The sequence below is a fragment of the Dromaius novaehollandiae genome, chromosome 1 (assembly GCF_036370855.1).
Source record: "Dromaius novaehollandiae isolate bDroNov1 chromosome 1, bDroNov1.hap1, whole genome shotgun sequence".
In the NCBI taxonomy this organism is placed as follows: domain Eukaryota; kingdom Metazoa; phylum Chordata; class Aves; order Casuariiformes; family Dromaiidae; genus Dromaius; species Dromaius novaehollandiae.
In genome coordinates this window covers 35,772,450-35,797,692 of record NC_088098.1, presented here as the reverse complement: position 1 = coordinate 35,797,692, position 25,243 = coordinate 35,772,450, and the positions used below count along the sequence as shown (strand labels likewise).

At 41.2% G+C, this 25,243-nt stretch overlaps 1 protein-coding gene and 1 long non-coding RNA gene across 3 annotated transcripts in view; one reads left to right on the top strand and one right to left on the bottom strand.

Moving 5' to 3' along the window:
• Positions 1-17,051, bottom strand: part of RAP1B (RAP1B, member of RAS oncogene family) — a 36,794-nt gene extending 19,743 nt beyond the window's left edge. The window contains exon 1 of one of the 2 annotated variants that reach the window (XM_064508864.1): positions 16,852-17,051. The gene's annotated coding sequence lies outside the window, so the exon portion shown is untranslated. Of the gene's footprint in view, positions 1-4,356; positions 4,407-16,851 lie in introns of those variants that run through there. The other variant, XM_026100305.2, reaches the window with a different exon arrangement.
• Positions 17,052-17,109: 58 nt separating this feature from the next.
• Positions 17,110-23,765, top strand: LOC112983295 (uncharacterized). The gene is made up of 2 exons (XR_003259206.2): positions 17,110-17,681; positions 21,135-23,765. It is a non-coding gene; the product is annotated as an uncharacterized LOC112983295 (long non-coding RNA).
• Positions 23,766-25,243: the final 1,478 nt, after the last annotated feature.

Genomic DNA, 25,243 nt, shown 5'->3' with positions numbered 1-25,243 from the left:
ATATTCAGTTATGCCTTTATTTTTGGAAAGGTGTCACTAGAATGACAAAAAATTTGGTGGGTGTAGGGGAAATCCCAGCATAGATTCAAGTAACCTGAGCAAACTGCAGCAGTTTCAGTGCATTAGAAAGAATGGTTTAAGCAACATTTTCCAAACTTCAGTCTCAAGTTAGCAACTAAATATGGACACGTCAATAACGACAGTGATTTATAAATAATAGAACTGATGGAGCAGCCACCAAATGTCTCTGTTTACCTCCTGGTTTGAGTCACTTGTGACAACTTTTCTTACTGAATGATCTAATTCCTTAAAGGAAATTCCATATCCTGAAATAAGAAGCCAGCAACTCAGTTTCAGTGAAGTACTGATAATTCCATTTTGGCTCTCTTTTAAACAGGGATACAGGAGAATTTAGCACAAGTCCAGGCTTCTTTCGGCATCTAGGTTTGAAAGGCCAGTCCTAAACATCCAATTGCTATATATACATTTAACTACTTTCTTAAGCAGTGATACATAACTGAAGTATATATATATTGTTCCAGCTTGGTTAGCCAATCTTCATCATCTTTGAAGCATCTAAGCACAAGGCTTTTCTAACATATTTGAACTTCTGAAAAAGTCATGCTGCAGTACACTTAAATGTCTCCCTGACTCTTTCTCCCAGCTCAATGAGTGATGAAAGTACTAACTTCCTCCCTCCTTGCAACAGTTATTCCCCATCTCCCTATCTGAGAGCACACTGTAAGCCTTTATACGCACTGTACACCTATACAGCATATATAGAGCTAGTTCAGCATCCCTGCACTATTCTGCTGTCAGTTATTGCAGTGTTAGTCATGACATGTTGGAATGCAACACAAAACATCATACTTCACTTTCCAAAACTCTTGTTTAACTTGGCCATCTCTGTAACACAGCATGCAGAAGCACTACCATGTATTGTCTGCTCCCACTTAGGTCTACCACTCTACTTCACATAGCTGTCCTGATGTCACTTCGCCCTCCTCTTACTGTTTTCTAATAGATAAGAAGCTCAATTCATAGCTAAATAAACTTTTCTAAGCAAGGAAAGTTTTCCTGATCACAGGTCTTTGCTTCCTTCTCAACTAAGGAGCCAGCAGCCTAGGAAGCCAGAAGCTGGTTTACGACACTGTTGGTCTGCCCCACTATTCAGGATCAGAAAATCCTAGCATTTGCTTTTTCCTGATCAGTATGCCTGCTGGTTGCAGGTGTGCCCCAGACTGATTTAGGACTCCAATCCTGCCTGAGCTTGACTTTCCAGCAATTCCTGACTAGCCTGGCCTGACTGCACTAGCTCAAACCCATTTTCCCAGATCACACGTTGTACTGGCAGGCTGCTTGTGTCCCAAACCTCATTCTTACTCTTACTTTGCTTTTCAGACTGATAATACACTTGCCTATGGAACCAATATCGTATTCAGGACCATCCAGTGCCGACATGATTTACCTTTTGACTCGGCTATGACAAATAGTGGAAAGAGAGGGGGAAGACAGAAGACGAAGCATAGGAAAGGAGACTCTAGCCATGAAGCACCCAATCTTTCAGTTACTTTCTGGAATTTGAAGCAATAGAAACCATCAAGCTTCAAACATGACATTAAAGCAAAGCGTTTGACTGCTGGAAGATTTACACATTATAAAACCCATGTTATAAAGCCCAAACTTCTGGTGGTTGGTCTTTTCTGCCTTAAAATATTTCCCTACTCATTCTCAAACAGATAATGGACTAACTGAAATATCTGCTTATCAGTCCTTCCCCTGCATTTCACAACATGTGTTCCCTCCCCCCTCCCCTGAATTGGAATAAAAAAAAGTATTACTGAAAGAACTTTGGAAGAATGTGTAATTATAAAATCACTTGTACAGTCAGTAAGACAGAGCTCAGAGTAGCACCTTAAGAAAAATTTTCAGTAGTTCACACTAACCACGACATCCATGACGTTTCAATGACATCCTTTTAATTCTAAAGCTATCAGAAAGCAACTGTACTACTTAACTGGAAGAGGGGAACAGATCATTAGATCACAAGATCTCAGTCCTTCAAATGAGAAGACAGTTACCTGTTTCCTCACCTAGAATTTAGCATTCTAAAGCTACAGCTACATCACACCACGGCTGCAATTTCTATAAGATAGGGCCAAGTCCAAGAACAATACGTGTGAACTCCGAGTACAGGAGCCTCAGTTCACTCAAACTCAGGAAAAGGACTAGAAAATGAATATACTGAAAGGGGCACAATAGAAGGGAAGAGACCATGATAGCTAGCTGAGTAAAAGACAAGCAAAAAAAACCCCAACTTAACTGGACACTAGTTGATGTGAAGTATCCACAGAATCACTCAACAATTAGAAACTAAGAATTTAAAACTTACTCTGAATAATAAAGGGAGTAACTCGCTTGAATCCCTACCTTCCCTGTTCTTTTAGCAGAGACTATCTTAACAGAGAAATTTATACTGCCTTGAACACTGGCTGCCTTCAAGGTGAGACACCTCCAAAGCAAGAGCAATGCCAACTTTCTTTGTTTTGCCTTGTTCTGCTCCTCCATCTTTAGGCAGAAAAATGCTGTCAACTGTGGTCTCTAAGCAGGCACTATGGAATAGGAAGATAGGAGGTATGCGAAAAGTAAGGCCTTTTCCCCCTTAATTACTGCTTGTTTTGAACAGCTTAGACCACTATTTATATGCACAGATATTCAGCATAACTATGAACTCTGAAAATGTCTAATGCAAGATTTAGCTGGAAACAAAAATGACAGAAGACATTCTTCAAGAAATAGCATTTTCACATGAACAGTATTCCAATGCTGTCTCAAATGTACATTCTCTCAAGCATTGAGAGCTCACTTTCAAATTGTCTCCATTAACTGCAAGTGGTACTTCAAGAACCGCCTTGCATAGTTCCCGAAACATAACAGCCCATAAGGCTGCCAAGGCTGTGCAGCCTCTCTGGTCAGTTTGTCCAGATTACTTTCTCTCTCTGATTAACACATCCAACAAAAAGAACAATGCTTATTATTAATAATGGTGCACTCTCCTCTGCCATCTCATACCTCAGAATCAATCTCTCACCTTCATTTATCCTCTTTTGAACCCGCAGCAGAAATAACAGATCAGATACTCAGTTTTTTGTTTTCTCAGTTTTGACAGAGAGAACTAAAAGGTGGTGAGTAAACTGAACAGTTGATGGTAAACAAGGGACTTCTTCAGAGAAGAATTTTTCCTAAAGCACAATGATTGCCTGCTTAATTCTGTATCTGAATGGTGCACTTCTTAAAATAAAAGTACATTTTATAAAGTAAAATAAACAAAAGGAGCAAGAACTTTTTACACACATTGATGTCTTAACTAAAACTGACTTTGAAGGATGACAAAGTCTTTGAATAAACACAATTTGAACAGAAATTTAAGCAAGACAATTCACTAGAAAGGAAATATCTGAAAAGGCTCACATCTTCCAAGGACTCTCAACACGAAACTTGCTTTCAGCTTCTGCCCTAATTAGATAAAGTGGGGAAAAAGTGCCTCTTCGACATTTTCTTCACATCTCCAGACCAAGCTGAAGCAAAGTGATGATGCTAAGAAAGTTGAGAAATAAGAAACACTACTTTCGCAGTGAATGAAGAAACTGCACAGTTACTTCTTGTAAAGCTTTCCTAGAAAGGAACAACCTAAAGAGCTGAATGAGGAATTCAGAAAGGTCCTAATACCACTTGAGGCTTCTGAAGGGAATTGGGCTTGATATGATAGCAATAGAAGTGCTAGGGATTTTGTTTTTGTTTGTTTTGGTAGAATTGAGTTTGCTAGCTTTCTCACAACTCCTTCAGCTTCAAATTTTGGTATCTGATTCAACTTTGGTATTTGTCTGAAGAACCAGAGAGCTAATCATCCAATCTTTCCACATGAATTTACACCAGACAAAGCTGTAACCAGAGCTCACCTCCAGGCCAAAAGACAGGAACTTAACATAGTCACTACCTGAAAAAGCTATCCCTGAGACTTGCTTACATGAACTAGTTGTTCAGGTACAGAATTAAACAAATAGTCCCTTCCAGAAGCATGATCATTTCCAGAAGGGATTATGAATATTCAGCACTTTATATAGAACGCTGTGATTCTTTTTCAGATCCTGACATTCTGGTTCTCTTGAGAAGATATGGTGTACTCACTATAATTTTCATAATGCTTCTGTCCCTGCACCTTTACTGCTCTGGAAGAGTTATTTTGTTAGAACCACCCCAAATTTGGGAATCGCACCCCTAAATTCATCACAGTTGTTTGCATGGGGGGAAAAAAGTTTCAAAAATTAGAATGAGAAACCAACTGACCAGGTTTACCTGCTTAGAATTAGCAGTGGAGAAATTCACCTCAGGAAAGAATTTTACTTCTCAGAGAGGGGAGATGAGCCCTGAGCTGGAATGAGAAAACAATGGTCAGGCATTTGGACAAAAAGCTCTAGTTCAACTGCAGAGCCAGCCAGGGTCAGAGGATTAAGTCTTCTCAGACAGCTTGCTTCTGGATTCTGGTACTGAGGCAGGCTCAGACTGCCAAACCTAAATCTTTCTAATTGTCTGTACCACCAGATTTCCACTAAGCTGAGTCTCTTGGTTTAGAGCCCATTCTTTAGGGAAACAACTAGTTAGAGCAAATTAAAGTTGTGTGCTGTTCTTAATATTCCCTGAATGTTCATGTGTAAGGAGAAGTCCTAAATTCTTATCCCTTAGCTTCAAGGAGGGTTATTTCAGAATAACTTCAGTGCATAAGGAGCACCTGACAACAGAACCCAAACCGGGAGTCTGTTCCTTTCCCCTAGCTTTTGGATATTTCAGGCGTTAAGGCAACTCAGATAATTCTTACTCAAAAGAGTAGGTGATGTCTCTTATAAAAGCGAAATTAAAAGTACTCCTAGATTTGACTTACGCATTTATAGGAAATTCTGATGACCAAATACAATAAGATGCTGGTCTTAAGAAGTATAAATTTATAGTTGAAGAAAACAGAAGCATGGCGAACAGCAAATATATTTTACTCTTCAGTTAAGAGAATACAAACAAATTATTAGCTAACCATAGCTTCCTGCAAGACAACAAATTAACTCACTGAAGACTTATTTCAAACAAATCACTTAATGACAATGGTACATTTCAGTCAAATTCCGATCCCCATTCTTTATTTACTTGCATTACACTGTTAGAAAAATTTGTTTCAATTCTATGAAAAGCAAAGCAAGAGAAAATGCCTTAGTAGTTATGGCCAAACAAGTTTGTATAGCATCTCTACACGTATGAAGTTGTACCTCCACTGGGAGCTTTACCAATTAATTCTATGCCAAGGAATCATTTAAGATGTGTAACAATCTTCTCAGGTATAAAGAGAAACAAAATTGATGGTGTTATCAAGAGACTTTTATACTCAAGGTTCCCGGAAGTGTAACTGTTTCATTACTAATACAGCGTCTCTGGAAGTGAATCAGCTGTTTGGTAAGCAAAGCTAGAAGCATTTCTAGTTTTTATCTGGTTTTGATAGCTTCTTGTCTTGACAACAAAAATAAGTATTTTGTCGGTTGCATAGCTAGTTCTTTTGGACACTGATATACAAATTTTTCTTGGACAAAAATCCTTCTTCAATTTTCAAATATTTTAACTGAATCAGAGCATCTTCAGAGGATTTTCAAAAAAAATTGCCTGAATGATTAAGTGTATGCAGTGACATGATATCTTACCGACTACCTGAGAAAATAAAGGCAGAAACACAGCAACGAGTTACTGCAGCACAAGCAAGTCACAGAAGTTTAAGTGACTCCTTGAACTGCCCACAGGGACATTTATTCCATAGAGATTGCTTAACCAAGTTTTCCTCCTTTCACTGAGGGGAACCACCTTGATTAATACTGCACATATGGGCAATTTCTGCAGAGCAACTAATACATGCCAATGTCAAAAGTTAGCATGTATCTTATAGGACTAGTTCCAGTGCCTATACTTAGTAAAACTGAGTAAAACCTTTTCTTCTAAAAAACAAACTTGACTCAACTAGACCTGAACTCTGAACACAAAGTTAATGCACGATGTTCTAAGAAAGAAAACAGGCCTACTGGAAGGCACTGTTATCTCAAGAATCCATCTTAACGTAAGAAACTAACAAGCATGTGCAACTTGCAGTAGTTTCATACAAAATGTAAATAAGCTTGTCACTGTTTCCAAAACAAGTGACACAATGAGGATTTTTAAGCATACTCATAAAACTCACTATCCTTCAATACCTACTGAAGTTGCAACTTCCTGCAGACTGAAATATTTAATTTAAATTTGCAGTCCTTACAAAGAAAAGGCTATTTTGAGTCTGTTCGAGCCTCAACAGGACTTTGTAACATTTATCAGATTTATCCTTACTATTTTCGTGACTGTTTGCCATGGTTTTATGTTTTCTCCTTATTTCTGTAAAATAGTCATCATTCCCTGTGAAAGCTGTTTTGTTTGTGCATGTTCTACCAGTCAGACTTCCTGCTAAAATGATCATTGCAGAATTCCTGCAAAAACTGAATTACAAATGTTTTGATGCATGCAAAGAAATCCAGAGAGTAACTAGAGAGAAGAACATACAGATTTTAAACATATTGAAATTATTACTAAATTCAGAGACTGCACAGTTACCACAATGTAGTATCTTGCTAGGCCTAAGTTAAGTATTCAACTATACAGCAAGTTTTGAGAACTGAAACAACAATCTTTGGACTGAAGTTGGGGTTGTCAGAATTACGCAGCACTGCTGTAAATTTGGCTCTGCTGCTGTTGCAGAAAAAGGTCAATGTTTAGCTCTAAATTTTTTCCTCAATTAACTAGAACATGGGTTGCCACCTCATGGTGTACCGGCCATGCTTTACCTGATACACCTCCCAAGGCATCCTTCTCATTACAAGCAGATGCAAACATTTTTTTCCTGAAAATAGTTATGAGTAAAATATATCTTTAATGTTACAGAAGCGGTACAAAATAGCAGGACTACAACTAAGGCATGAAAATTTTCAGAGTCAACATACTTCCCCCGTAAAAATGCACTCATAAGCGACTTGAAAGTTAGCTCAAGAAGAGTTAGCTCAAGAATAAACTTGTCAGTTGATTTAAGACACTCCTCTTTGGAAAAAGGCAACTAAATTTGTGCTGCAGAAACAAGACCTAGCCTCAGAACTCTACATGGTTTCAGTTTAGTATCTGGCAAGTCTAGGTCTACTCTGATTGTGACACTGGCTGCCGAACCAATAAGACCTTGCATCAGGTTTTATTTTATTGACATAAGGCGAAGCTCAGTCCAACTGCAGTTTCAATCCTACTGAACCTCTGTTCCTCCTGACTATTTTTCCTTTATAATCAACACATTGTGAACATCTTTGCCAAGTGCCAGAACTTGTATTTTTGCATACTGAGGTATAACTATTTGCACCGTTTTCATTATTAAGAAGTTTGCTTTCAATTCTTCTTTGTTTAGATTACTAACGCATCATCAATACACAGATATATGGATTTCCTTCATCATTTTACAAGCTTTTGTCAGTGGCCTTTTAAGACTGGCTGCTATAGGTCCCTTGCATAGAGTTTTTCGACCATCACTTGAAAATTTTGTAACTCACTGATGAGCTGTCTTCTAATGAATATAGTGAGCTACTGGAAAAAAAAAATCACATCTTTTTCCAAAGTGCAACTTAAGATGACGTACCCTTACACAGTAATTCTAACGCAAGAGAGGTTAGTAGTCTGAGAACAGTCTTACAAATTTCCACATTATTATTATTTTTTTTAACATTAATGGTTTTGTCTGTTGAAAAGGACACCTGATTCCATACAGATTAAGAATACTGGGACCTAGCATTCATGAACAGGAATAAGATTAGTTCTTCCACGGTAAATGAGCCATACCAGAACAGTCCCAAGTAACTGTCACTCATGTCCAGTTTGAACTCTCAAACATTCCTTTCCTTGAGAGAAACACGGTACTTGACTGTGAGCAGTAAATAGGTCACCCAAATTTAAGCCACTCTAGTTATACATAATTTCATAAGCAGATCCTTTGTCAAAACCTGAGAGTCCTGTCCTGAGGTTAAGTTGTAAACAGCCATACACCGACACCTAGCCGTAACTACATCTTCTGCCGCACAGTCTTGCTATCTCCACAATAATGGAGGGGCACTGTAACTACTCCTTTTCACAGTTAACTATCAGCTGAATCTCCTGATGAAGGTGGGTTTGTGTAAGATATAATACACTTACAGGAAGTGGCTAAAACATGGGCAGAGCATCCTGTTCTGTTTCTGGCAACCTCCGGCAACGAGGCAGTAACATCTTGAATCTAGGGATGGTAGTTCATCAGCGGATGTCTGACTCATGAACATAGCTTGACTGGAAGAAGATAGCTGTAGGGGTTAACCCCCACAGCCCATGTACAGACGCACAAATAACTCAGTTGTTTCTGAGACAACTGCTAAGTTGTTACAAGCTTTAGAGGAGGGTATTAAAAAAATCACTGAAATAAATACTGGCTTACCTTAACATGTCAAGTTCTGAACTGCAGTAGTTCTGCATCTGCTTTATGAGCAGCTGATGCACTTCAGACAGCCCCCTAAAACCTCTTTTAATGGGTCAGGAATCTCCAAGAGAGGGAAAAAAAACCTGACAGTTATGAGCGGGAATCCAAAAGGTAAGCCATTCATGCTTGCAAGTCTGAGCTCACAGACACAACAGCACCTACACAAAAAGCTGAATAATTTTAACCAAAAGAACTTGAATCTCACTCATCCCCACACCACTGTCTATTACACAGACTAGATCTTAAATATTTTAGTGAGTCACCAAATTAGTGAGGGTTAAATGTGTTGATTTAGGTTGATTAAACCTAATCAACCTAAATCAACACATTGATTAAAATGTGTTTAATCAAGTCTCCAAAACAGTCTATTTGAATCTTCTTAAAATCAGTCTAGCTCTTGTTTAGACCATACTTTTTGGTTCCTTTGGATCACCAAAGCTAGTCATTTACTGTCATACCTTAAATAATACTCACTTTGTCATTAAGTCAATCATATCCATCCTTCAATAGGGGTAGCAGAAGATGTCCAAAGCATACTATAATTTAAACTCAGCTCCAGAAGTTTGGATGGCAAGTCTTTTCTAAATACAAACCAGCATGCCTGCGTCTTCCTTAGCAAATGCAGCAAGAGTCAACTGTTACTGAGACCACAACAATCACCACAGTATTTGAACAAGTTATTACTACATGCTAAACTTGTTACTCAATGAGAGTTCTACTTCCAGCAAATATATGCATCAAAACAATCTACATTTTGGGAAAAGCCCAAGGGGAAGAATGACTTTTCAGTCCACTCTAACTGTTCCAGTGAAACAAATTTATCCCTCACGAACTCACACTGCTGTATTTCTGCATTGCTCAGGGGCTCCTAGTATACCCCATGCCTTCTCTTTTTAGGTTCTGGAGATCTACAACTTCAATTTTCCACAGGTAAGGCTGTGAATTTTTTTTTTAAGCTTCTACTATCACAGCATTCAACTCAGGAAAGGAGCTTCAACTTTCCTTTATAAAACTTACAGCACTAAATTTTAAAAAGTACTCTGCGATAAAACTAATTGAAAATACTTGTATTTTCAGGTAAATAATCCTTCTATGTGACACATTTGTTTTTAGAAAAATATTTGCAAACTCTGTCTTAAGATCTTGCCTCTGACTAGATGCAGGATGTATTTCCAGTTAGTGATACTCCACTTCGTTCAAAGTATTGGTTACTGTAGTCAAATAAATGCAAAATAATGTGCACTTTTTGTTGCCTCTTCATTAATTTCCTAGCTAGACAGGACTCATTTCTAGTGGAAAGGGAAGAGGTAGCATCACGACTTCTTCGTCTATCAAGAACAAAACCATACAACATACTTGTTCTTTTCCTTCAAGGCTTCAATTCTTATTTTCTCACTCTAATTTGTACTCACATTGATAGGGCATTTTTTCCTTCAGAAATTATTTTTAGAAGTCTGATGAAAAAACACAAGGATCAAAAGAATGCCAACACCAGCACATGTAGCGGCCTAAGCACTTAACTGTAAAACCGTGCTTTCAGCTACTCGGTTTTTGCAGAACTTCAGCTACCACACTGAAAATTTCTATGCAAAATCTCTGGCTGAACCTCAATTTAACTTAGGGCATTTCCTCAAATAAAAGGTTCAGGGAGATCAGAAAGGGAAAGAGCATCACAGCAGGGAGGAGCAATGGACTAGCTCAAACATAAAGAAAGGTGAAAAGGTAACAATAAAATGGAAGAAAAATGAGCAGAGACAGGTATTATGCAGAAATACTTGTTTCTCTGCTGTATTTAGATATAAAGAGCAAGCGGAAAATTTACGCCAAAGAAAGAACACTTCAAGATCAAGCATGTAGTTAAAAAAAAAGTTATAAATGCACATATTTATTATAGGATCACAGATTTTCCTTTATTGACCTCCAAACTTACTCGATGCCTAGGATGACCTATATAAAGTAAAAGAGCAGCTCTCCTCTCTTCTTTCACAAGCACCCACCTAACCCACTGCATAAATCAAAAACATTTATGAGGGAAAACAGAAGACTGATTCTCCAGGATGATGCTTAGCTATTCTCACCTGTCCCAGTGTTCCTTTGATGCCACAGGACTACCACATATAGTTTCTTATGTTTCACCAAGTGCTCAGGTGACAGTTCGGCATCAATTTCTAGAAGCATGGCATATTCTCAACTCATTGAAGTCAGGAGAAGTTGGGTTTTGAACACAGCATTTCACAGTACACTAAGAACACAAGCCCAAGGCATCTCAAGTAGTATGCTTATATTCAGTGGATATTGCTGACGTTAAACCATCTTGGACATTCACCTATGGACAGGCATTATGTATAAGAACTCTGAAGGTGAATTCACATTAAGGAAGAACTCTCATTTCTGGTGCTGCTCATCGTAAAATCCATAAAAACACATAGCATTTTTCATACACTTGTATTGATATAAACAACAGGTAGTAAAAAACAGAAGGACCAATCCCTGAATCGGAACAGAAGTGTCGTACTTGCAGAATACCTATCCATGATCAGTTCTACATGCTAAACAAGTCAGAAGGGCCACAGAAAGCCAGTATATATAAACTTAGGCTATATCTTATAACTATATACCTGCAGAAGCATAAGAGCCAAGACTTCACAACTACACACTTTTCCAACCTTAAAAAGATCCTTTTTACAATTTCATATGCAATAAACAATCATGAGATGCCAAGCAGGCTCTGCTTTATGGGTTACTTTGTCTAAGGACATCCAGTTTTCCAAACGTTATTTTGTAAGTAGCTTCATAATGAAATATCAGAGCTGGGCTACTGCCCGTGTCTTAAAACATCTAACAATCCATCGCAACTACTCTACATTTCTAAGGTTAATGTAAACAAGAAGTTCTTGCACAGTATTTTTGTCACTGGGCTGCCCTCAGACGTAACTAACCACATAAGCCTGGCCGCTCAGGGAAGCACAGCTCAGTCTCAGCTGTGTCACCTTATAAACAATTAAATTCAGTCCTATAAACTGTGTTGTGGAGAACAAGGCTCTTAAATACCTTCAGCTTAATAAACTGCTTCCATTCCACATTTCAGTTTACCTTTCTCTGCATTTGGGGGGGGGGGGGGGGGTAAGTAATGTTTTGCAACTTTCCACTAGTCTACCACTGAATCACTTTTTGGAGAAGCATCAGACCAGATCTTACAGAAGTTTGATTAACTGCAAGCAAGGACTGTAGAATGGTAGAACTTAATCGTCAGCATTGTCCCAAGTTCTGAGGCAGCCCAAGTACTGTTCTGCATATTAGCAGAATCTTGAATAAAAAAAAGTTTGATTATGCACTAAATAATCCCCCTTCTGTCCCTCCCCTCTCAAACTCCACACAGGCACACAGGTATCTGACAGGTATCTGCTTTGAGATAAATGCGGGGGTATCTTTTTTGCTTCTTTCTGATACATGAAGAAAGCTTTAAGGAAATTCACTGCAGACTTGAAAAATCAAGGCACAACTGGTTAGGCTGCAAAAACTGGGACTACCACTAAATAATAAGATGACATCAAAAGCTAAGATAACATACACAGCAATGGAAAGGAATAGTTCCAAGGAATATCTAAGTCAGGAAGTTATTTTAGATTAACTGAGGAGGGGACTAGCCAATGTATATTATTTGGGCAACTGCTAACAGACTCACTTGAGGAAAAAAACCTCGACTAACTCATCTCACATAAAGGTACTAAAGTAAACCACACTAAAGGAAATTACGTCGTTAAACTACATCTTTTCCTTTAATCCAAACTACCTACTGAAATTAAGACTTAAGAAAAACTGTTACAACTAAAGCACGCAAGATTAACATTCTCCCCAGAATGCTGAAGAACTCTGAAGAGAATGCATTCTTTGTTTCAGAGTTTCTATGAAAAAAGACGAGAATTATAATTACAGATATTTTCTTTAAAGTCTATGTTCAGTTACGAAGATAAACTGTTCTCCTATTCTAGTTCTCCCTCAATACTGCCCAGAAATTCAATGATGCAGAAAGCTTCTCTTGCCTTTCTAAGATTAGATTTATATTCAAAACTATTCCATTAATTAATAACACTGGCATAAAACAGCATTTCTGCAGAAGGCCTGGTCAAATAATTAAGATTTCGATCACCTTCTTCTGCTATAACACCTGCAGTATTGGTATGAAGTGATCTAAGTAACTCGGAATTCCCTGAGGAGAATCTCAGACTTGGGAGAAACATGAGATGCTGCTCCTGTGCCATGGGATGCAAACACTAGCTCATTAGAAGGGCTGGGCTATCCCACTTGGTCTGGCACTATGGTCTGGCCTTTCTCCCTCGGCCAAGAATGAACTAACCATGGGTCCTGTAATTGGCAGTCTCTCTTCCTAGTTGCATAGCAGGGACTTCAGATAACACGAGCTCCTTAGAATAATAACTAGAAAGCTGTATAGGACAATGTACAAAATATTGCTGAATGCTTCCTCCTTCTTCCTAGCTCAACTTAGGAAGTTCCTTTAACTTTGCTACTTACATTTCTGTAGGGTCTCATAGTAACTTTCATTCTAGTGCTCCAGTAATACAAATTACTCTAAAAGCACTGTTCTTGAGAAAAGAGCATCCTGAATAACTAGATCAAGATCATTTTATCCTTCAAGAGTTACTGAAGAGGTAGATTTCCAACATAGTGTTTACAGCCTTCCTCCTTTTCCTCGCAGTAGAAAAGAGCACATCATGTGTTAGGAGTTCACAACAGTGTGTATGTACAGGCACACAATTAAAAAAGCATTTTCACTTCCAATTGTCAAATGTCATTTAGGCTTTCTATAGCATAGGGATAAGAGTGTCAAGCTAGAACCTGCTGTCACTTCTGAAGGTAGCCTCCTTCAATAGCTCTATGAAGAAACAGTTTGTAGCCACTAGACAAGATCTGTCTTTCTCCAACTAGTGCTTGCCTACTACCAGCAAGCCATCATAGCTTCATCAGAATACTGTTTTTACTATACCTATCCCAGTCAGTTTTCCCACATTTGACAAGCCCTAAGGAAAAAGGGATACATTCGATGCTTAAGCAAGATACTAAAGCTCTATGGCAGTTAATTGCTGAACAAATTTGAAAATACATTCGGCTTGGAAACAGGTCTCCTATTAATGACATTCAGGAAACAATAAAACTCCCTTTTTTTCCTACTTTATTTAAGAATAAAAACAGATCATCTCAGCCATGTCTGAGCAGGAAAACAAGTTCGCCTTCAAAAAAGAAGGTGCAGTTACTTTAGATATTACTTCAGTCTCTCAGAACGAGGAGGCTATCTAAAATATCCCTTTCTCTGACCTAGATGCAACAGCAGAGCAGAAGCCTGCCCCAACTCAGCAGGGATTCAACACGCTAATATTACACAGCGTACTTCAATCTGCTTTTTTGTATGTGTTCTGAGGCAAAAGAGTGGCAGTGCTTGCAACCACAGGCTAAATATAAACTTGTGTTGCACAGGGTATACTTAGTGATCTGTTTACCAAGAGAGTAATTTTGATTAAAAGTCACAACAACTTAAGTGAAATTGCAGAGCTTACCTTGAAGTATTATAGAGCACTCTCAAAAGTTAGGTAGCTGAAAAACATCTAAGCATTGCTGGCCAATTCATAAAGGACACACCTACCCTCTTATGACATCTAAGGATAACAGAATGCCTGCTTTCACTTATAAGATTCTTACCTTGAAGATCACCTTCTCTGTACCTAACACAGGAGATCGAGCAGAGCTCTGTGGATCACAGCATTGGCATGACAACAGTAAGCACCAAGACACTCAAGTACTTCTGTGACTCTCACTTCTCACATTCCAGATGATAGGTGGACAATTGTTTATTTTTGTTCCCAGTCATGCTTACTAACTGTTAGATCACAAGCTAAGTAGACTTCAGCACACTTCCTTCCTCAGCCACGCAGTATTTTTTTTCTCCTTTTGTAGGCTCTCACCTAGATTCGCATCTGTTTGCTCCTGTTCCAGAAAGGCTCTCAATTAAGATGACAGCCAGTTTCACTCCGTAAAACTGGCACAGCACAAAGGAAATTGTTATGGCTCACCTCAGTTTTATTTTTGATGAACTGTCCTAGAGCAAAGTTTCAGAACAAGATAGCACAATTTTAATTCCACTTGGAAAACTTATCTGGTACATATATGGAACATGTATGTAGCAACGGAAACGAGACCCTCAGCTACAGACACAGCGAAGGACTATTGCTTTTTTCAGATACAAGTTCTGCTTTTATACTTGTAGTCTTTCAACTTTGTTTTGCTCTAAGCACGATCAGCTTTGCTGCAAAAAGATGTGTGACAGTCACATTATATGGAGTAACTGAAAACTCAATTATTTAACTACAGATAATCACAAAACCTTATGCTAGAGTTACAAGTTGAACTTGAAGTAGTTCATACCAGTATGAAAAAATATGCCTGCAAGTATGCAGGTAGCAAGGAATAAAATATTGCATGTAATTAGTTAGAAGTTTATTTGCAAACCCTTTGATGTAGCAAAGAAAAAAAACAGCCAAGGTACCCTTTACTGTTCACTCAGCTCATTTTTAGCTAGAATGAAGTCTACAAGGTAGACTTTGGCAGGCACGAGAGTAAAAAAAAAAAAAAAAAAAAGACATAATGAACAAAGAAAATGAAAACACTTGACTGTACTAAAAATAAAGGTTTTTTAAAAGCTTCTGATTTTAACACAGGGGCAAGTAATCCAAAAGCAGATCATCTGATTCATTTTTAAAGTTTTCTGTAGAGGAGAAAGTCTCTTCCCAAAGCGAAACAGATTTACTTTTGAATGATTAATTTATAGGACAATGTGATTGTCTCTTTGCAGTTTTAATTATAATTTGTAAAAAGGAGAGTACTTGATATCTTCTCTTTTATAACAGTAATTTCAATGTATATTTCACTATAATGAATGCTGGAAAGTCTTTGTTATACCCTAATATAAATATACCTAGATGGTGTAAGATGTAGCTGTTATGTGCTGGAAATAATAAATTACACTAACCAAAACATCTGAATGCAAGAACACACACACGGCCTTTCCAATTCTCAAGCTGCGCATCTCTGAAATATTATCAAGTACTCTCTCTTGGAAACCATGCAACCTTACTACCGTACCCTACAGCAGCATGGAAAAGACTGCTTTTCCTAAACAGCACAACTCATCCCTTTCCGATGGAAAAGGGAGGGAAAGCATATTAATATTTTCGCGGAAACCTCTCGGTTTATTATGCTCTTTTTGTAATCTGAGGCTGGCGCTAGCTGCTCGAAACCTCGTTTTATCCTTCCACAAACTTTGCTTTGCTTCTAGCACTTCCGCGGAACATGTACGCTCAGCAGGGTACGAATAACTCGGGGTTTACGCGGGTTTGGTGCAGGAAGCGTCAGGCAACTTCTTCCATTTGCTTCCACACCGGAGTTAAGGCGAGATGAACGTAACTGTCCCTTCCGGCCTTCGCGTCTATTAATCCCTGTCATCCCGCTTCCTTTTTTTTTTTTTTTTTTTTTTTTGGTGCAAGAAAGGGAACCGGCCGCAGCGCTGCCCGCTCACCCCCTCCGGGACGAGCTCAGCCCGGCGGCCCCCAGCGCGACGCGGCGGCGGGGCAGCCCGGGCCGGGCCCCGCACACCGGGCGGAAGCGGCTCCGCGGCGGCCGGACTAGGTGGGGCCGCGGCTCGGACTTCCCGCTGACAACGGCGGCGGCGCCCGGAGCCGCCACCGCCGACGGGGCCGAGCCGGGCGTCACCGCCTCCTCCCCCGCGGCGCCCGCCCGGGCCCCACGTCGCGGCCCCGAGCCGCCAGGTTACAACTTTCCGCTTCCGCTCCAACTTCTGCCCCGCGCACCGGCGGGAGGCGGCGGGGGGACAGCGCCGCCCGTTCGCCCCTTCCCCCGGGGCGGACGCTCCGCTCCCCCCCCCCAGCGCCCCGCGCCCGGGCGGCCCCCGCCCCCTCCGTGCCCCCGCGCCGCAGGCCGGACGAGGCGGCGGCGGCTCTCGGTTCCTCCTCCGCCATGTTCCGGGCTCGCGCCGCTTCCCTCGCGGCGCGCGGCTCCCCCCGCCGCCGCCACCGCCCCCCTCGCCCCGCCGGCCCGTCCCCGCCCCGCCGCGCCACCTGTACCAGACACGCCGCCGTCCGCCGCCGCCGCGGCCCCCGCCCGCCGGACGCGCCCGCCGCCGCGACCGCAGGGCCCGGCCCGCGCCCCCCGCCGCGACCCACCGGACAGCGCCTCCGCTCGCCGCCGCCGCCGCCGCCGCCGCCGCCTCGCCGGCCGAGCCCGCTCGCGCTCCGTCCGCCGCTCGCTCGCTCGCTGCCGCTGCCGGGGCCGGGGCGAGGCTTGGGGCCGTCGCCGTGACGCCGCACGCCCAGCCTCGCTCTGGCGCCGCGGGGGCGGGGGCGGCGCGGCAGCGGCGACGGGAGGGGTGACCCGGCGCGCCGTGCGCAGGCGCGCGCCGCGGCGCCGCCGCCCCTCCCCCCATCTCCCCCACCCCCCCAGCGCCCCGCCGAGCCCCATCTTGGGGCGCCTCCGCCTGCGGCCTCCCCGGCGCCGCTGCGGAGCGGGGCCGCCCCGGCGCGGGGTGGGACCCCCCTGCTCTTCCCCTCCCGCCGGCCGGGGCGCGGGGCAGAGCAGGGCGGGCGACGCCGGCCTGACGGGACCCCACCCCCACCCCCAGCGTCTCACCCCGGAGAGGGTTTTAGTCAGGGCCGGGTGACACGAAACGCGCCGTTCCCGCCACCCCGGGCTGGCGGAGAAGCGCGTTAAAGCCGGGGCTCGGGGGCGGCCCCGCGGCCTGCCCCCCGCCTCCAGCCCCGGGCTCATCCCGCCTCGGCGGCTGGCGGGGGCCGCTCGGCCCCGGTCCCGAAGTTCTCCCTGCAAACCCCGGGTGGCAGCTTAGTTACAGCTCGGAGGTGGGTCGAAGTTCTCGTCCCAGCAGATAATGGTTGCTTTGAATTAGTTTGGCACACCGCGAGCAGGAAACGTAAATGCTGGGGGCAGCGTTTCTCACGTTTCTGTAAGGTTTTCGAGATCTGCTGCTGATGGGTGTTTCGTAAGTGCAAAATACTACTATTTTTCGCATGCATTACTCTGCCTCTGGATGTGAGCAGCCTATCATTATGCCTGCTGATACAAAGCAGGATATCCATTACCTGCAAGTAATTATATTTCGCAGCCCTTCTCTCTCTCTTATTTTAGTATTAAATAGTGCAAGTTGCGTTTTTTCCTGAGCATCGCTAATACTTTCCAGATAAAGCGGGTTTAGCTGCTCCGTGTTAGAAATAAATGATTTATGTTCTGGGAAACACGTAGTAAGCAAATAGTTAACGTGGTATGTTCAGATAAAACTCTTGCTCGGAGGAAGTCCACAGTGTAGTGTGTAAAACTGACAGGAAGTTGCAGTGAGGCTTCTGGCAGAGCGAGTGGGTGTGGAGGAAGCACTGGCTTTCTGTCTGTAGCACAGAGATAGAAAAGGAAAAAAAGAAACGATTACATTTTCCCAAGTTGTGCGGTGGAGAGTTCTTGGCTATAAATGTTTGGAGTCCATAGAGCTCACGCAATGAGTGTGCGGCAGGCAGCTAGAGCTCAGAAAAAAAGGTAGTCAAAAGATGACCAGTGAAATGAACTGTCCTTGGCAAGACATGCCTGGTGTAAACTCACGACATCGAGAGAGTGTCACATTTAAAAAATATTTTCTTTAGAGTGTTGCTCCCAAATCCTGAATGCCATGAAATCTCTTCCAAAGGCCAGGCAAATCTGTTGGTGTTTTACAGCTTAAACCCTTGTGCAGTACGTTGATGATGAGTCCCTGTAAATGACAGATAATGCAAGAGAGCTCAGGTTGTGAGAAATGAAGTACACAGAAAGCAGTCCTTTTTCAGCACCCTATGGGGGGCCAAAATAATCTGATGTCAAAATAGATAAAATAGTCTATCTTAAGCAAGAATTTTAAGAGCATCTCTTGCACTATTATACTATTAGCTTTATAGTATGTTTACTAATAGAATAGGAAAATGTTTCTGTTTCTTTAGTCTTTTCTGCCAGTGGATATTGTCAGCTCCCAGAAAAATTCATTATGCAGATTAAAAGAACAAACAGAAAGACGTATTGTCTGCCCTCACAGCCTTCTTTAGTGAAGTAGGTTAATCACAAATAACAGGCAGTGTTCTGAGAAGTGATATGTGTCATTACCATAATATTTTACCATATACTTTTATAATTGCACAGTGTTTCATAGACAGTGCGGCAAATACTGGTCTTTGCTATACAACAAGAAAACAGGAAGGGGCCCTTGGGATCTTTGAATGAATCTCCTGTGAGCAAGTCTTGATGTTTGAGTTTCACACAGGGGAGTCTGAAACTCAGTATTTTAGAAGTAGGTATACACATATATACACATATGGTTTACTTAATATAGACATTCTTGAAAATTGATCACTATGGCTGGAAGAAACAGGCAATAAGGATCCCTTCTGCAGCAAGAGATTGGGTGTTCCCTTTTCCCAACTCCCTCAACCGCATACTTTGAATGTAAATTGGGCCCTTAAGTTTGGATTTTCCTGTGAATCACCCAGTTAATCCTCAGCACAATTCTTAAACCAGCCTTACTCATGTCAGTGTGACTGGCAAATAGAAACTGGCTATGCTTTTAAAACATGCTCACCGGGTACTCCATACAACTTGTTCTGCTCAGCTTGTTAAAGGTTTCGGATGTGCCTGAGCCACTGGTGGTCACTCAAGCAACTGTGCCAATGCAGAGGTATTCCCATGACACAGCAACTCCCAAAAGAACCAGGGATTCAGGAAAAATGGGGGAGACAGGGCAAAAGTGCAGTTATATTGATAGGACTAACACAGACACATGAGCCCGCCTTCTTAGCTGGACTGCCTGCTTGTCTTCAGCTTCATTGTGGAGTTTCTAAATTAAGCAGTTTTAAACCCTGTGCCTCTTGCCCACCAAACAAAAGCCAGAGGAGACCTCCTCATGCCAGTAAATCTTGCTGACAGACCTTTCCAACCCAATGTACCACTTATCCTCTGGGCTCTAACTTCTTCTCCCAATTCACCAGTTGCCTGTCTGTACTTTGAAAAGCTCTTACTTCACAAACCAGTGCTTAGCCAGAGCTAATGGGCCACTCAACCCGCTCATCATCAACACAGTGAACTGCCTGATAATATGGCTGTTGTGAGGAGCAGCTGCCAGGGAACATCAAAAATCCTCTCTGATGGAAAAGAGGTACCTGGAGGAAAATCAGAGATGACAGGAATGAAAACACTGGTGGATTTGGGTGTGAGAAGAATGAAAATGATTAATCCTAATAAATAAATCTGTGGGATTATTATGGGGGTGAAATGGAGATGGTAGATTACTTGGGGGAAATGAGAGAATAGTTTTTAAATAATGCCTTAATAAAAGATTGACAGGATGGCCTTTGGTTACATCCATGTAATTTTTCCAACTTTGCCAGCTTTGTTTTCACTGGGGCTGTATGGGTGTTAGAGGGAAGAATGTAGCTCTGTATGTGTATTTCAGTTTCGTTACTGCTGAAATACAGCCATCTCCGGGACAGAATGCAGAGCCTCCTTGTGCCAGCAACTCTGAAGTTTAATGGGCATGTGGTGCCAGGGAATGTTATGCTGGCTGCATGCCAATTAGCTGTGAACTTTTCTAGAAATTTGTCCTAAAGGAAAAGAAATGTCATTTGGTTAATCTAGGAGGATGCTTTGCTTTCAGAGAAGAAATGAAGTTCTCTTTTCTGGTAAGTGGACTGAAGAGGTTGAATTCCTAGTGTGAAGACTCTGTTGTTCCAGTTTTTACCAGAGTGTTTACCAGATACGAATGTGCTTTGGACTGTGAGCGCAATAAGGAGACCTCCAACACTCAAGAAAATGGCTGTGATCTTTGAGACACAGATGTTTATCATTCAATATAATTTTCATTTGGTCTTTCTCCATACACAAAAGGTTTAGTCATACATGTGGGAATACCTTTCTGCCTGCCTGGGTACCTCCTCCAGGTATTTCAAGGCTGTGACTTCCTCTATACACTCTATGCAGTTTCTCTCCATCTTTGCTGTTCAACCTGCATTTTTTACTCAGATAATTATCATTTCTACCACTTCATCATCTTCTCTTCTATTATGTGCTTCTGCATGTTCACCTCTCTTCATTGTATCTTCTTGATGTATGGCCACTAACCTGTTTAAACTGGGATTTAATCACAAACTTGACTGAAACTTAACTCCAGTTTTTTCCTGAATACTTTTCACTTTCTACATGTTTTCCTCATTGTCAATGAAACTCTCAATCACTTCTCTGCTCTGCTTCTTCCTCCAAACTATACCGAATTGATGCTTTTTCCTGTATCTTAGGGAGGCCCTATGACTCTCTTCTTGCTTATCCACCAGTGTCCCTTGCTGAGCTAACTCTCTTCCTCTCTGTCTGCCCAAATCGTACTGTTCGTTCATATTATAGCCCTGCCTTTCTCTTTTTATTTGTCTTTTAGAGATATCTGCCTTCAAGACCAAAATCTGCCTTTGTTTTTCTGAGCTGGGGAAGAGCATGCCATGGACACTGCTGCAATCTAAATAGTAAAAATGCCTAAATAGTACATTTATTTACTGGGGTCTCATTTTTAAATCTGTTTTCCCCTGTCTTTGAAAGACTACTTTTTATATCACTGCAGTTACTTTGGATAAAGCAGGGAATAGCTGTTTCACAATATGGCTGCTGTGAAAGCACAATACTCCGAATTGCAGGGAGACTGAAGAAGAAGCCCTGAGCTCTGGAATTTAAAGTCTTAAAAATAAGGATTAATTAGGTAAAAGGAAAGCCTACTTTATTTTATCCTTCGTCGAAAAGATCTTTCAAATTGCATTGGACAACCAGCTGATCAGATAAGGAACAAGATTGTCACAGCAACAGCAGTGTTTTAAAAGAGGAAATGAAGAATAATGTATCCAATTGGAACTAGAGGGGGGAATGTAATTACCTGAAGCAGAATATGTTCAGGATATGGGCTAACAGTTCTCCTATTGAAAGAAAAAAAAGTCGTCTTACATGTTTTAACAGTTTCAAGGCTTCAGAAGTTTTGTTTCCCTCTTTTCCCAGCAGAGCACTTTCAACAGCACATGATGCAGAAAGGTTACTACCTTCTGAATCACCAGCTCCACTTCCTGTGTTACTTGGATAGTTCTTCAAAGTCTTCTATAAAAGGACTGGGTGCAATGTCAATTAAATGGTGATGGCTGATAAAATCACAATTTAGGTAGTATGACAGTAAAGAGTTCTACACCAATGCTCTGTTTCCCCCCTTTATAATTCTGCGTTCTTGCTGAGAAAGTCCTTCTTCACACTGTTCCTAGATCCTTTAGCATAGTGCACTGAGCAGAAAACCTGAATAGCCCGAGCGAAGGCAGCGCTTGGATCAAACTGGTAGTCCTACTCAAGTAAACACTAGTTTTGCTTGAATAAACACTAAGAACTGCAAATCGGCAAGGTTGAGCCTGCCAGGACAGTGTGATGGAGAGAGGGTTCTTTTGACCCTGTTTTGCCAGACTACTAAAGTACAGTTTTACCTTGGGAAAACAGTGTTTATGATTACAACTGAATGTCAGTACCAATATTTTAACTATCATGTCTTGCTTTGTTCTTTGATTTTTTTTCATTATTATTCTTTTTTAGAATACTCATTTATATCTAGATTCAGATTGTGTCTGAAGACAGAGGAAAAGTTACTGTTGATTTTAATGAGCTTTATACCAGGACTTAAATGCAGCTCTGGAGGCATATGCAACATTTAGCAATACTTGCATTTTAAAATATATTCACTTCTGGTTTACATCAATATTAAGACAGAAGCAACTATATTTAATGATGACAGGTCTAAAAATACTCAGTATTTTTTTGCCCTGCTTTCCCCAACAGCAGAATTATATCTCCATTAACATAGCGATTGAAACATTGAAATATAAATATGATTTTTCTTTGCTTTCTTTATTTCTGTCCACTTCAGAATCAAGCCTTAATTAACACAAGGGGCAAAAAACATTCAAAGGAGCCTCTTGAAATCATTAGCGTTACATTAGCAATTCATTAGTTTTGGTGACTTGGTTTGGTCAGCAGAACAAAATGTACAGCACAGAAAGAAGAATTTATTTCATAACTTCATTAGGTCATTTTCTCCTTAGCTTTTCTTGTAGACGTGGCCTTGTACTGCCATATCTTTCCTCTGGCTATGGAAGCTGCTGCTCAAACTACAATCCAGGAGAGAGGTCTGAGTGAGGATTGTTAAAGCAATCTACACCAAGGAATACACATATTCCTTTTAATGCTAGCTGAAAAACAGGATAATTTTTTCATGAATCTTTTAGTAAAAAGAATGTGTTGCGTGTTTGTTAGTTGATGAAAATTTCAACATTTTACTTCTTTCTTAAAAAGTTCAGTAAAGGGCTAACCCCACAAATGACTGTTTCATTAAGGTGTTTGCCAAGAATCTAACTGGGTATTTTAGTTGGACAGCAATGTTTTAGTGAAATGTTTTATCCCCAAAATAACCAAAGTAAAAGTGGGGAAATGTTGACAAGCTTTACGTTTTTTGTTCTATATATACATATATTTGCAAACCTTCTCCAAATGACATTGCTACATTTGCCACAGGCTATGGCTTGCAGTCTGATCTGGAGAAATTTTGACGTATTTGCATGTCTTACGGGCTTTATTATAAACGATGGAATCAGACATTTTGATGTCCCTCTGCCACCACTCATTCCCCCTTTCCGTGGTCTTTGTAGCTTTGTTTATTTTTGCTGTCATTACATTCTGTTCTGCTTTTGCTACAGACTTACGGCCCTTCTTTCAGGATGGTTTAGCAGCTAGCAGGCCTACCACATATTTGTCCCTTTCTGACGTTGCTTGCAGAAAGACTCTGGGGCCTGATCCCTCGTTGCTTGACCTGCACGAGGTTCTGAATAGATTATTCATATAACAGATTTAATGTTTTTTTTTTTCATTTTGTTACTGATACGCTGTGTGGTTCTCATGAACTTTGAATTTAAGATTTGTTAATATCTTAGATGTCTGTTTTGTTAAATTCCTTGAAGTTATATCAATAAAAAATACTAATTTGAAATGTAAATGCTGTCTTCTTCAACCTTGCTTCAAGTTCAGAATTGCTTCAAGGTCCCAAGCCTTTTAACTACCTCTGCACTAAACAGAATCTTCTGTTACAACTTTGAAAAGCATGAAATGTATTCTAATTTGTGCTCTAGACACTATTTTAACACTCAGAGATGGCTGGGGTGCAGAGGAGCCCTGTGAATCACTTCCAAAGATAGGGATGGAGCAGAAACTGTTGTCCTGGTGTTACGTTTCCTTGTGTTAAGGTGATACTCCTGTTGCCCTGGTGCTGTGTTTCATATACTGAGGTGATACTATGCTAGCTGTGCAGCTGGTTTGTATGCACAGTGTGGCTCAGAGAAATGAAAAAAGACTCAGGGCCATGATTTTAATGATGTAGTACAAAAGAAGACTAGTTTTTAAAATGTATTGCTGTTTGAGTTGCTAATTTTGCTTCCTGCTTTTCTTACTCTTGTTATTTTCTACGTTCTTCCTTTTCCTTAAAAAATGAACAAATGAAGGGAGTTTCAGACACAGCAAATTGCAGCAATGGATTTCATTCAGTCTTTCTAAAACATATAATGTAGTCTTTATTTTATTTTATATCATTCCATTATTTTATAAGATAGCAAATTCCCCCCCTCCCCCTTTCTTCCTTTCTTTTATCTTGTCTCCCTTTTTATTCTAACACAGCGATTTAAAGTTTTCAAGTGAGTTCTGGGGTGGGGTTGTGTGATACAATCAACTCAAGATAGTCTTTACATTTCCTTTCCACTACTACGCTACTGAAACTTCTGCTGGGAGATCAGCATTTACTCTTACTTTATTTCTCTATGCGCCTTTAAAAAGAGAGGGCTTGTATTTTTTCTCAAAAAAACACTCTTAGGTTAGCACCACGTTATTTCACAGTTCTGATACATAACAGTAGATTCAGAGAAAGATCAGTGCCTTGGAGATAACAGTTGTTTTATAGCCGGTTCTTGTGAAAAGCTTTTTAATGTTTAACTGATTTTTTTTCCGTCCATCTTTGAGCACTCAGTAATGGAGGAAAGGCCCTTAGGACGGACTCCTTCCATTTACAGAGCATTTATTTCCCCCGTATTTTGGAGGCAGTTCAAGCATCCCCAGGTTGGTGCACATCCTGCTCTCACTGTATCTGCCTTATCCCAGGCAGAAAAACATGCTTTAGTTCTCAGGAACGGTCTGTCCATGCTTTCGGCTGCTCACGAGTGCTGCATGTGTAGGGTTTGCCCTATACGGGCATGTGCTCTCCAGAAAGTAAACGGAGCTGCCCACGTTATTCGATGTACAGAGAGCAGCGGCTGCCAGCAGTTCACCAGGCCAGCAGTTCTCAGCATTTTCCGTGCTGGGGATTTCTGCTCGTCACGCTAGGCCTGAATGAGATGTCTCCCTCAGATAGCGACGTAGCGAGGATGGTCCATCATGACTCCTCGCCACATACATGCATTCCTTACAGCTCATTGCTGGTTTATCTCT